The following is a 14049-nucleotide window of genomic DNA, read 5'->3' as shown; positions in this document are numbered from 1 at the left end:
AGGCTAGAAGTCTGAAATCAAGGTGACAGCAGGGTCAGTTCCCTCTGAGAGCAGTGTGGGAAGATCCCCTCTCGGGCCTCTGGCCTTGGTTTGTAGATGGCCATCATCTCTGTCTATGCACAGCATGTTCCCTGTGCACATGTCTGTCCCCAGAATTCCTCTTTTTATAAAGATGCTGTCATATGGATTAGGGCCCACCCTAATGACTTCACTTTAACTTGATTACCTCTGTAGAGACCTTATGTCCAAATAGGGTCACAATATAGGGTAAGGAGAGTTAGGACTTCCACATATGAATTTTGGGGGGGACATAATTCAACCTATAACAATCAGCAAATTTAGCAAGAAGCCAGATGTGGACTTGATCCCAGGACCCCAAGATCATGACCTGAGCCAAAGGCAGACGCTTAACTGACTGAGCCACCCAGGCGCCCCCCTAATTTTTTTATAATGAACTTTATTACTCCTAAAGCCTGAACAAACCAACAAATCTTATTAGTTAAAAACACACAGTTTAAGTATTTGGTTGTATATTAAATCTTCAATATTAAGGACAGAATTAGCAAATTACTGATACAGTAACATAATGCAGCATTATACAGCTTTTAAGTGACCATTATGAAAGATATGTAGAAACAGAAAACAGCTTATGAGACGCTTCTGTGAAAAAACTAAAATATGAAAACACATATACACTAATTATGACATGTAAAACATATACATGTAGATGGTAATTTGCAAAAATGAAAATCTTTTAAGAGTAGGATTATGCATTATTTTTAAAGATTCTTTAATAAAATTTTATTTTCATTTTAAAAGTATTTATGAAAATGTTCTTTTCTAAGAATATTTGTATCTTGTTTAACATTGTCTGCAACACCTTATAACCATTCCAAGAATCAACTTCTAGACTAGAAAATCGCCGCCAAAACCTCAGACTAGTCTATTTCCCCTACCCACCCCCCCAGCCCTGCCCACCACAGTTCATTACAAGTGGTTGGTCTCACCTTCACTTGTACATGCATACCACCTTTCTAGAGGACAACTTGGCAGTATCTGTTAAACCTGTAAGTAAATGTTCATTCCCGGGGCACCTGGGTGGCTCAGTCAGTTAGGCATCTGCCTTTGGCTCAGGTCCTGATCCCAGGGTCCTGGGATGGAGCCCCACAGTCGGGCTCCCTGCTTCTCCCTCTGCCACACCCCCTGCTAGTGCTCTCTCGTGTGTACGCGCTCTCTCTCTCAAATAAATAATAAATAGGATCTAAAAAGAGAGAGAGAGAAATTAGAAAAAAATAAATGTTCACTCCCTTTGAGCATTTCCACATGTGGGAATCTGTCTTAAAAAAAACAATTCTAGGGGCGCCTGGGTGGCTCAGTCGGTTAAGCGTCTGCCTTCAGCTCAGGTCATGATCCCAGGGTCCTGGGATCGAGCCCCACATCGGGCTCCCTGCTCTGCGGGGAGCCTGCTTCTCCCTCTCCCACTCCCCGTGCTTGTGTTCCCTCTCTCGCTGTGTCTCTATCAAATAAATAAAATCTTTAAAAAAAAAAAAAAACAAACAATTCTACATATGTACAAATGTAAAGGTAATAAGAGCAAACAACTAGTCTACTTGGGGGGGGTCCTTTGTGGAAGGGACTGGAGGAAGGACAATTTCATTTAGAAAAGCTGCAAACAGACCTGGAATAACTACTAAATGAAAAACCCACGTAGCTTTGATTTGCTGCCCAGTTTATCTATTTCCTTTGATGTCTTTATTTCTGGCAACTGACCAAAAACAAGGGTGGTGATTCAACTCTCCATGTTCCAATCCTATGCATGCCAGTACAGATACTAACATACAGCTTCAACTGAATACTGTGTTTTAGATTGCTTTCTTTGCTCCCAGCTTCACAAACAGAATTTACAGTATAGAGCAACTCTTAATATGAAAATAGTCATGGGGGGCGCCTGGGTGGCTCAGTTGGTTGGCGACTGCCTTCGGCTCTGGTCATGATCCTGGAGTCCTGGGATCGAGTCCCCCATCGGGCTCCCTGCTAGGCGGGGAGCCTGCTTCTCTCCCTCTGCCTCTGCCTCTCTCTCTCTCTCTCTGACTTTCATGAATAAATAAATTTAAAAAAAATTTTTTTTAAAGAATAAAGAAAAAATGCACTGCATCGAAAACTGGTGATGTATGGTGACTAACATAACATAATAAAATAAAACTTAAGGGCGCCTGGGTGGCTCAGTTGGTTGGGCGACTGCCTTCAACTCAGGTCATGATCCTGGAGTCCCGGGATCGAGTCCCTCATCGGGCTCTCTGCTCGGCAGGGAGTCTGCTTCTCCCTCTCACCCTCCCCCTCTCATGCTCTCTCTTTCTCTCATTCTTGCTCTCAAATAAATAAATAAAATCTTTAAAAAAAAAAATAGTCATGGTATGAGAGCCATATGTGCTTTCATATTCTCCTGTTTTGTTTAAATCAGAAATGTCTAGATCCTAAGCTTGGGCTCCTCGGATTTGTTTCCTAAATACGTTGTGTTCCCATGTATCTACTCGAATTTACATAGAGAGTGTTCAGATTGTTGCTTTCTGATAATTTATAAATGATATAAATATTTCTTTATGGTTGACTCAAAGTACAAAAATTCTGAGCAGGTCAGGAATACAGTTAAAGCAGATCTCTTCAGTGTAGGTTGCCAAGGAGGCCAATTAAAAATGAAATTAACACAATGTTTCTAGACTATATTCATCGTAACAATGTAGTGGGCAGTTTTTCAGATTAACAGAGGGAAAAAATTATATAAATTATTGATATTTGAGTTCCTCCAGATGAAAATATCTTCATGAACTCTGATAACATCTATCTGTGGACCACTGTACATTCTGTACTTAGGCTGAAGACAGCTTTTAGGGATGTGAAGAAAAAACAGACAAGGAAGTAGGGTGAGCTGTACAACAGCATGGTGTGGGCTAGCCGGCAAGGTCTGACACACCGCAGCGGCGCCTCCTGCAGCCCCCGTATCCGTAGCTTTTAAGTTGTTCGGTTTTAGGCCTTGAGTCTCACCGTCAAAAGGACTGACGGTTGAAACACAAAGTTTTTAAAAACCATTCACATTGGTAACGTTAGATGTTATCTTCAAAATAACCTTACTACACTTGATTAATAAACACTATACCTCTAGTAACAAATTTTCTGGTGAGACTTAAAGGTAATCAACCCTAGAAGGATAAGAATAAAGATGAGATTGGGGCGGCTGGCTGGCTCAGTTGGTGGAGCATGTGACTATTGATCTCAGGGTTGTGAGTTCGAGCCCCACACTGGGTGTAGAGATTACGTTAAAAAAAATCTTAAAAATTGGGCGCGGGGGGGCTCAGTCGTTAAGCGTCTGCCTTTGGCTCAGGTCATGATCCCGGGGTCCTGGGATCGAGCCCCGCATCGGGCTCCCTGCTCCGCGGGGAGCCTGCTTCTCCCTCTCCCACTCCCCCTGCTTGTGTTCCCTCTCTCGCTGTCTCTCTCTCTCTGTCAAATAAAATCTTTAAAAAAAAAAAAAGTATAATTCAAATAAAGATATATGCACCCCTATGTTTATTGCAGCATTATTTACAATAGCCAAGATATGGAAACAACCTAAGTGTCCACTGATAGATGAATGGGTAAAGTTCTGGCAAAAAAAAAAAAAGTTCTGGCAGATGGGTGCCTGGGTGGCTCACTTGGTTAAGTGACTGCTTTTGGCTCAGGTCATGATCCTGGAGTCCCAGGACTGAGTCCCGCATCAGGCTCCCTGCTCAATGGGGAGTCTCTCCTTCTCCCTCTGACCCTCCCCCTCTTGTGAACTCTTTAAAAAAAAAAAAAGAAGTTCTGGAAGATAGATAGACACACACACACACACACACAATGGAGTATTACTCAGCCATAAATAGTGCTCGCTTTGGCAGCACATATACTCAGGCATAAATAAGAATGAGATCCTGCCATCTGCAACAACATGGGTAGATGTAGAACGTATTATGCTAAGTGAAATAAGTCAGACAGAGAAAGACAAGTACCGTATGATTTCACTTATATATGGAATCTAAAACACAAATGAACAAAGAAACAAACAAATACAGAGAACAAACTGATAGTTGCCAGAGGGGAGGTGAGTGTGGGGATAGGTGAAAAAGATAAAGGGGATTAAGAGATACAAACTTGCAGTTATCAAATAAGTCACAGAGATTAAAATTACAGCATAGGAAATATAGTCAACAATATAGTAATAATGTTGTTGGTGACAGATGGTGACTATACTTATCATGGTGAGCACTGAATAATGTATAGAATTGTTGAATCAGGGGCACCTGGGTGGCTCAGTTGGTTAAGTGTCTGCCTTCGGCTCGGGTCATGATCTCAGGGTCCTGGGATTGAGCCCTGCATCGGGCCCCCTGCTCGGAGGGAAGCCTGCTTCTTTCTCTCCCACTCCCCCTGCTTGTGTTCCCTCTCTCGCTGTGTCTCTCTCTGTCAAATAAATAAATAAAATCTTTAAAAAAAAAAAAAGAATTGTTGAATCACTATGCTGTACATTTGAAAGTAATATAACACTGTATGTTAATTATACTTCAATAATTTTTAAGAAGTAAAATATACCTAAGGAATAAATTTTTTTTTTTTAAAGATTTTATTTATTTATTTGAGAGAGAGAGAGAATGAGAGACAGAGAGCATGAGAGGGAGGAGGGTCAGAGGGAGAAGCAGGCTCCCTGCCAAGCAGGGAGCCTGATGCGGGACTCGATCCCGGGACTCCAGGATCATGACCTGAGCCGAAGGCAGTCGCTTAACCAACTGAGCCACCCAGGCGCCCAGGAATAAATTTAATAAGAAATGGATAGTCCCTATATGAAGACAACTAAAAACTGCTGAGGAATGTATGTGAAAGATGACATAAACAGGAAGACAAGTCTGTTCTTCGATAGGAAAAACCCCTTAAAGGACTGGTCTATGCCTACAGCTCAGATGTCTCTTCTCTCCCTTGAGTCCACTCCAATCAGGCTTTCACTCCGTCACTCCACTATAATTGTTCTTATCAAGGTCACTGGTGATCTGCACATTACTAAATTCCAACGTCACTTCTCAGTTCTCCACTAACTTAACCCCTAGCATCATTTGAGGAAAGTGGATCCTTTGTCCTTGACATTGTTGGCATCCAGGAAAACACACACACACACACACACACACACTCTCTCTCTCTCTCTCTCTCTCTCTTTCTCTCTCTCTCACCTAGTTCTATTCTTATCTTTCTGGCCATTCCTTCCCATACTCTTTAGCTTGCTTCCCCTCATCTCCCCACCTGTAATGTTACACAGTCCCAGGACTCAGCCCTTGGACCTCCAGTGTATCTATACTCATTCTTTAAGTGTCTTATGCAGTCTCGCAGCTTCAATTACTTTCAAGTGCTGATAACTTGAGCATTGGACTTACCAGCCGAGATCTCTCCTCTAAACTCTATAGACCTCTCTGACCTTGTCTCCTATTCTCTGTACTACTCTAATCACAATGGCCTCTCTTCCTCCTGTTCTTTGAAAATACCAGTGTGTGTTCACCTCAGGACCTTTGCACTTGCTGTTTCCTCTACCTGAAATGCTCTTTCCCCAGACATTCACATGGCTTGCTTCCTCCCTCTCTTCCTTCAGAACTTTACCCAAGAGATTCCTCATTGAGATCTTCCTGACCATCTTACACAAAGTGCACACAAATACTTATATTCCCCTTTTCCTCTTTAACCTTGTCTCTTTATCACTTTTGGCCACCTAATATCTTATATTACTTATTTATCTTGTTCATATTCAGCCTCTCCTCTAATACACATCTCCTGAAAGATACTCTAGGTCAGAGTTATCAAATAGAAATATGATTGAGCCACATGTGCAACTTAAAACTGTCTAGTAGCCATGTTAAACACATAAAAAGCAACAAGTAAAATTAATTTTAATTATATATTTTATTTTACCCAATATATCACTTCAACATGCAGCACTAGCAACATTTAAATGCTTATCAATAATGACATGTGGCCAGTGGCTACCATATTGGATGGTGCAGCTCTAGAACGTAAGCTTCATCAATGGCAGGGCTTGGTGTGGATTTTGTAACTAGAAAATGCAGGCACTTCATAAATTTCTTTGAAAGAATGAATGATTTGATATTACATTGAGTCTCCACCCAATAATCCATACATTCAATATAATCCCAAATAACAGATATTTCTTTTAATTTACTTTTGTTTTAAGAGGGGGTGGGCAGAGGGAGAGAGAGAATCTTAAGCAGTCTCCATACCCAGCATGAAGCCCAATATGGGACTCGATTTCACAACCCTGAGATCATGACCTGAGCTGAAATCAAGAGTCAGTTGCTTAACCCGCTGAGCCACTCAGGAGCCCCTCAAATACCCCATTTTATAAACAGGTGTTTCCTCTTCCCTTTCTGTAACTTACTGAGCAGGGCATAAAAAAGTGAGGCAGTAATAATTAACAGACATCCTAAAGAAAACCCAAAACTTAAGAGACAGCTTCAGTGCCTCATTTTGAAAGAGTTGAATTTGTAAGAGAAGTCTCAGGCAATATTCATTACTCATGAAGTGAAAAATAAACAGCCCCAGAACTAGAGGGTGGAGTTAAAGGGATACAAGCTAAGGGAGGGGGAATCAAGAAGAAACAAGTTTGTAATACAAATTTTTACAAAATGATGTGCCTTGAAAATTTCTCTAAATACTAAAAATTCTAAATTCAGATTAAGCAGCCAGACAAATACTATAAATAAAACAACATATGTTAGCTAGGAAAAGTCATCACCACTCAGAAAAATTAAAACTGAAAATTTAATTCTAAGCAAAACTGCACGTTCAACCATCAAAAAAGAACATATTTGTCATGCCTAAATAAATAATATCTAAATATTTATAACTAATATTGGTAAGAACTTGATTTTTGCTCAGCTGATTTATGCAGATTTTACATATTTCCCCATAGTCTTTCTCACTTTTAAATAAAAGGGTAATACGGAATATTTCATTAAATTTTGAGTAAAAAAAATCCAGACAGGTAGATAAGCATCCTCATTATTACCTACTAGGTAAAATGTGAATATTTAGACTCCCCAACCAGAACTTCAGAAATGTCTTTGGAGAGAGAGGGTAAATTAATAAGAAAAAATCATCTGTGAGACCTAAAGTCATAGATGCCTGGTGTGAGTTACCTTATGGTTTTTAGAGGGCTTTTCTGCTCAGTAGCGATGCCTGCTTAGACATCTGGGGGGATTTTCAAAGGGGGGAGGGAGGGAGGGGAGGCTTGGGAAGTAAAGAATGTAGAACAACATAAACACCGCCACATGAACTCCAAACGCCTCAGTGTAACAGGTATTTCTGCGGTTCTTTTAAATTGCAAAATGTGTTTATAAGTACAAATAAAGTTTCAAACTGCACTAAAGGAATGTACTTCAGCCCCAGGTTCCACAAAAATATATGCTTCCTGCTCATGCCTCAAAATGCTACACGGATGAATGAGTCCCCCAACATGAGATGCTTTCAGGAGTTATGTGTGCAGGAGGCCTGAGCAACAATGATCTTCCCTACGCAGGGTGAGCTCTTGTGATCCTCTTCAAAGAGAATCAGTGAAGCGTAAATCTTTTGCAAGGGTTCCAATCTTTCTAAGAATCCTATCTTTCAAGTCATTTGGATACAAAACATTATGACCCCAGTTCTAGCATCACAAAAATCTGTGCGCCTTCCATCTTGACTTTTGACCTCTCTACACAGTGAGTCCTTGATAAATACAGGGCATAAACACTGTGGCTGACTATGAATTTAAATACTAACATGGTGTCCAGTAAATAGCTGAGGAATCTACCAAGATATCACAGGTGTAGCACAAAATAGGATTCATAATATCTAATCAAAATGAATGAAGTATATGCCACCCAAAGCAAACTCCAGACCATAAATCAACTTACCATAAGTATCTGTTGTATTCAGAAGGAAAAAACAAACAAAAAAAGACTTCCCTGTTGTATCAATAAATAATATGCCATGTATTATAAATATCAACTGATTTGTAGTTTTTCTCTTAGAGAATTCATGGATGAAGTTTAATTAATCAACCTCAGAGTATTAGATTCATTAGCAAAGTTGCTGAAACCTTACTTTGTGGGGAAAAAATTTTAACAAAGCCAATCAATAGCTTTTCATATAAAGCTCTTACAAACTGATAGTTTACAAGAAAGTGAATACTTTAAAAAAGTGCACAAGAAATTCACAGGCATTTCACACAGAGAAGAGAATGAAATTCAAGAGCTAAAGACATACACAAATGTTTGGCTTTCTTTATGATCAAACAAAAATAAAACAATAAAGATAGAATTTTTTTACCTAGAAAATGGAATGTAAAAAATTAGAATAATCAATACTGACAAGAGGGCAAAGAAAACAAACATGTATTGCTAGTAAAAATTTCTGGAAGGCAATTCAGCAATATATGTCAAAAGCTTTAAAAATAGGGGTGCCTGGGTGGCTCAGTTGTTAAGCGTCTGCCTTCCACTCAGGTCATGATCCCAGGGCCCTGGGATAGAGCCGAACATCGGGCTCCTGCTCTGTGGGAAGCCTGCTTCTCCCTCTACCAGTCCCTCTGCTTGTGTTCCCTCTCTTACTATGTCTCTGTCTGTCAAATAAATAAATAAAATCTTTAAAAAAAAAAGAAAAGAAAAACTGAGTAGTATGGGAAAAAGCTCATAATATAATTATTAAGGGGGAAAAGTTACAAAATATCATGAAGAGTATGATCTCAATGTTGTGTACAAAAAATATATATAAGGATATATACCAATATAGTAATAGCGGTTTAACTATAGGTGGAAGGATTGGAGATGTTTATCTTCTTTTCTGCTAAATTACTATATTATCTACTTTTCTACAATGAATATGTATTAATTTTGTGACTACGTACCTTACCCATAACAAACCAAAAAGGTAGATACTATCAGTACCTCCATTTTAAATACGATATAACTGAGGCATAGAGAGGTTAAGTAACTTGTCCAAGATCACACAGTTAGTATGTCATGGAGCCAGGATTTGTCCTAGGTGACCTAGCTCCCGAGTCTAATCTCTTAACCACTTTGCAATGATTCATATTTTTTAAAAATTTAAAGCAAAATGCCAGATAATCTATAATTACATGCACTATAAATTCTTAAAGAAAGAGGATCCTTGTTGACCAGAATTTTCAGGGCATATTGGGAGGTAGGGGGTAAAGCCGGAAGTTCTCCCCTGTCTTCAAGTTGTCCCTTTTTTGTTTTAGGTTTTTAGTCAGGTTATCTGAAACATCATTTATTTACTCTTCTATCACCATTCTCCCTCCCCTCAACACACACACAAACACAAATCATCAAAATCTCAAGCGGTAATTGGCAACACTCTCCTGCTCCCTTCCCAGCCCACAACAATTCCCTGATAATTTGTTTCCTGTTCCTAAAAGCCAAGGTGGGTCCCACACAAGTAATCCTCAGAAGTCTATCCAGACATATTAAAATTTACCTCACAATCTGGGAAGAAACAAAGTATTTTCCATTTCCCTTACAAATAGAAATGTATGCTCTTTTCCCCTAAGGATGTTACAGGGTGGCTGAGATGAAGGCAATGTAAGTTCTTGGAAAGGTGCTATTAAAATACAAAAGACTCTTGACAAACTATGGTGTGTCACATAAGAATAGATAAGATTACAGGATCTTTTCCTGTGTATCACATGTCATTCCTGCTCCGGCCTTGGAACAAAAGCCTGACAGATGTAAGTGCTTGTAGATAACACTCTGAGCCAGGGTGCATTGCTATTTCCGTAAGGGTGCAGATGATCAAGTTGCAAGAGACTAAAAAAATGTCTTATGTAACTTAGAGGAAAAAATATTACTAATCAGTATAAAGCAAGCTTCAGACATCTGTTGTTCTAAAATTGGACACTTGATCAGGTTAAAAAGAAGAGAAATTCCTGCTGGTGGAAGTAGGAATTAGGCTACTAGATAAAATATCACCACTAGTGATGAAATTATCTTATTACAGAACAATGGCAGCTTTTTAACTTCAGGGACCAATAACAGTTCTCCTCAGTTACAGTTCATAAGAAATATTTTATTCTGTTATTCCAAAGCTTCTTTAAGGCAGGCTCCGGTTACTGGGGGCTGTGGTCTTACACCTAACTGATAAATTACATTGGTCTTATCTCCAGTACAAAGATATTCATTATCATATCTTTGTTTTGCAAAAGTGAACCTAACAAAAGACTGCCTTACCAAAGAATGAGATTAGTTAGTATGAGCTCCTTCAATGATAAAAATTTATTGAAAAATCTTAAAATTCATATGAAACCCCAAAAGACAAAGCAATCTTGAGCAAAAAGAACAAAGCTGAAAGCATCACACTACGTGATGTACTACAAAGCTATAGTAATTAAAACAGCATGGTACTATAGCCTAATGAAACAGAATAGGGACCCCAGAAATAAATTGATACATTTACAGTCAATTGATCTTTGAGAAAGTTGCCAAGAATACACAATGGGGAAGGACAGTCTCTTCAATAAATGGTGTTGGGAAAACTGATTATGCACATGCAAAAGAATCACATTGGACCCTTATCTCACTCCTTATGTAAAAATCAACTCAAAATGGATTAAAGACTTAAACATAAGAACTGAAACTGTAAGACCACTAGAAGAAAACATAGGGAAAAATCTTCTTGATACTGGTGTGAGCAATGATTTTTTGGATATGACCTCAAGCACAGAGGCAACAAAAGCAAAAATAAATAAATGGGATTGCATCAAACTAAAAAGCTTCTGCACAGCAAAGGAAACAATCAACAGAGAGAACAGACGACCTATGGAAAGGGAGAAAATATTCGAAAATCATCCAAAATATATAAGGTACTCAGGGTGCCTGCGTGGCTCAGTCAGTTAAGCATCTGCCTTCAGCTCAGTGCATGAGCCCACAGTCCTGTGCGTGAGCCCACAGTCCTGGGATCCAGCCCTGCATTGGGCTCCCTGCTCAGCGGGAAGCCTGCTTCTTCTCCCTCTGCCATTCCCCCCTCCCCCTGCTTGTGCTCTCTGGCTCTCTCCCTCTCTGTCAAATAAATCAGTAAAATCTTTAAATATATATAGTACTCAAACCACCCAATAGCAGGAAAACAAATAACCCAATTTAAAAGTGGGCAGGGGAGCCTGGGTGTCTCGGTTGAGTGTCAGATTCTTGATTTTGGCTCAGGTCATGATCTCATGGGCCGTGTGATGGAGCCCTGCATGGGGCTCCATGCTCAGCATGGATTCTGCTTGTCCCTCTTCCTCTGTTCCTTGCCCCCATTCCTGTGCACGCTCTCTCTAAAATAAATAAATAAATAAATAAATCTTAAAAAAAAAAAAAAGGTGGGCAAAGGACCTGAATAGACGTTTCTCAAAAGAAGACATAAATAGCCAACAGATATGTGAAAACATGCTCAATAACACTAATCATCAGGGAGATGTAAATCAAAACCACAGTGAGATATCAGCTCACATCTGTTAGACAGGCTAGTATCAAAAAGACAAAAGATAACAAGTGTTGGTGAAGATGTAGAGAAAAGGGAACCCTTGTACACACTTGGTGGGAATGTACACTGGTGCAGCCACCATGGAAAACGGAAGGGAGGTTCCTCAAAAAATTAAAAAAAGAAGGGCGCCTGGTGGCTCAGTCGTTAAGCGTCTGCCTTCGGCTCAGGTCATGATCCCAGGGTCCTGGGATCGAGCCCCGCATCAGGCTCCCTGCTCCGCAGGAGGCCTGCTTCTCCCTCTCCCATTCCCCCTTCTTGTGTTCCTGCTCTCGCTGTCTCTCTCTCTCTGTCAAATAAATAAATAAATAATTTAAAAAAAAATAAAAAATAGAACTCCTATATGACCCAGAAATTCCACTTTCGGGTATACATTCAAAGGAAATGCAAACAGGATATCAAAGAGGCATCTCCTCTCCTGTGTTTATTGCATCATTATTCACAATAGCCACAGCACGGAAACAACCTAAATGTCCACTGATGGATGAGTGAATAAAGAATGTGGTGCATATATATACAGTGGAATCTATTTCAGCCTTAAAAAAGAAGTAAATCCTGTCAGTTTTAACAATGTGAATTAACCTGGAGGGCTTCTTTACCCTACCTGAAATAAGCCAGACAGAGAAAGACAAATACTATATGATCTCACTTATGTGTGGAATATTTGAGGGAGAAAAAAAGGTGAACTCATAAAAACAGAGAGTACTAAAGAGGTTGCCAGGGGCTCGCGGGTGGGGAAAATAGGGTACAAACTTTCAATTATAAGAGGAATAAGGTCTGAAGATCTAATGTACCATGTTGACTATAGTTGATAACACCATATATAATTGAAATTTGCTAAGAGAGTAGAACTTAAATGTTCTTAACAAAAAGTAAAAAAAAAAAAAAGGTAAACGTGAGGTAATGGAAGTGTTAACTCCAGAGGGGGAACCCTTTCACAACGTATAGGTATATCATCATGCTGTACACCTTAGATATCTTGCTAAAAAATGAAACTTACAATTTTATTTGTCAATTAGGCCTCAATAAAGCTGGGGGGGAGGAGGAGGAGAAAAAAAAAGACAAATGCCTCAACAATGGTTTCTGATTAAAGAAAGTTTATTAAACACCTCCTCAGTCTCCTCTCCCACCAAAGACCCCGCTAATGTGAGAAAAAAGGAATAAACACAAGTGCCATTAAGAAACAGAACATGGCGGGGGGGCGGGGGGGCGGTGCCTGGGTGGCTCAGTCAGTTATGTGTCTGCCTTTGGTTCAGGTCCCTTCAGCTCAGGTAGTGATCCCCAGGTCCTCGGATTGAGCCCTGCATCCAGCTCCCTGCTGCCCTTTCCCCACTCTCACACTCTCGATGTCTCTCTCTCAAATATAAATAAACAAATAAACAAACAAATAGAGAAGTAGGAGTAGCCAAAAGTGGAGGAGAGATTTAATAGTTACACAAGATGGAAAGTGGAGAAGCGGTAACTTCTATACCAGGGGTGGGAAAAGCCTCAGCGTGGTGTTTACGGAGGGGACACTTGCAGAAAGGGACAATTTTGCTCTACAAATCCCTACTGAGTTTTGGGACTTAGAACCATTTGGCACTGGGGAGGACACAATACCCAAATTGGGGAGAACCTGCCAGCATTTGTATCTTGTAATCAGTGCCCTACAGCACTGATTCATTATCACACTATCGTCTCAAACGTGATAATATTTTTTTTTTAAAGATTTTATTTATTTATTTGAGAGAGAGAGACTGAGAGAGAGAGCACATGATGGGGGGAGGGTCGGGAGGGTCAGAGGGAGAAGCAGACTTCCCGCCGAGCAGGGAGCACGATGCGGGACTCGATCCAGGGACTCCAGGATCATGACCTGAGCCGAAGGCAGTCGCCCAACCAACTGAGCCACCCAGGCACCCTCAAACGTGATAATATTAAAAACTATGTGCACACACCCACCCTCACACACAGGTGAATCCTTCCAGTACTGAGGACTGAGCAGAAGGCAGATGCACACCTGCTGGCCATGCCCCTCCCCTGCACTAATAGCCACACACCCCTTTCTCGCCAAGCCGCTCCTTTACTCCACGGAGGTTTCGCTTTCTGCCTTTATTTCCTTTGCAGCTGAAGTTTGGGCCTATAATGCCTTGCAGAGATGTGTAAGTGACAGCAGTAAAGGTGGTGCAGAAGTGCCTGAGGCATCCTGCAGAAGGCAAAGGATGGAACTTAAGACCAGCAGGTAATCAGGGACACGTGGAAGTACCTCCTAGACATCACTGGGAAGACTGATGAGGGTCTGGAAGAACCTATGGCTAGAGTACATCAGGGCTTCAGAGAACATGGTGCCAAGAACATCTCCAAAGGACTTATGCATAACCCAACCTGTTCATGCTGATTCATTTCTCACTGTCATTTCTCAAATTGTATACTGAGCTGAAAGTGGATCTTTTTTTTTTTTTTAAAGATTTATTTATTTGAGAGAGAGAGACAGAGAGA

At 40.3% G+C, this 14049-nt stretch overlaps 1 protein-coding gene across 4 annotated transcripts in view; it reads right to left on the bottom strand.

Moving 5' to 3' along the window:
• The window catches only part of ANKRD6 (ankyrin repeat domain 6), a 184455-nt gene that overhangs the window by 143352 nt on the left and 27054 nt on the right, over window positions 1–14049 (bottom strand). The gene's annotated exons all lie outside the window — the stretch shown is intronic.

The sequence above is a fragment of the Mirounga leonina genome, unplaced genomic scaffold, assembly GCF_011800145.1.
Source record: "Mirounga leonina isolate KUSES-001 unplaced genomic scaffold, KU_Mleo_1.0 Mir_53, whole genome shotgun sequence".
NCBI classification, from domain to species: domain Eukaryota; kingdom Metazoa; phylum Chordata; class Mammalia; order Carnivora; family Phocidae; genus Mirounga; species Mirounga leonina.
The sequence above is the reverse complement of the archived record's forward strand: the minus strand, read 5'-3'. Positions and strand labels throughout refer to the sequence as shown.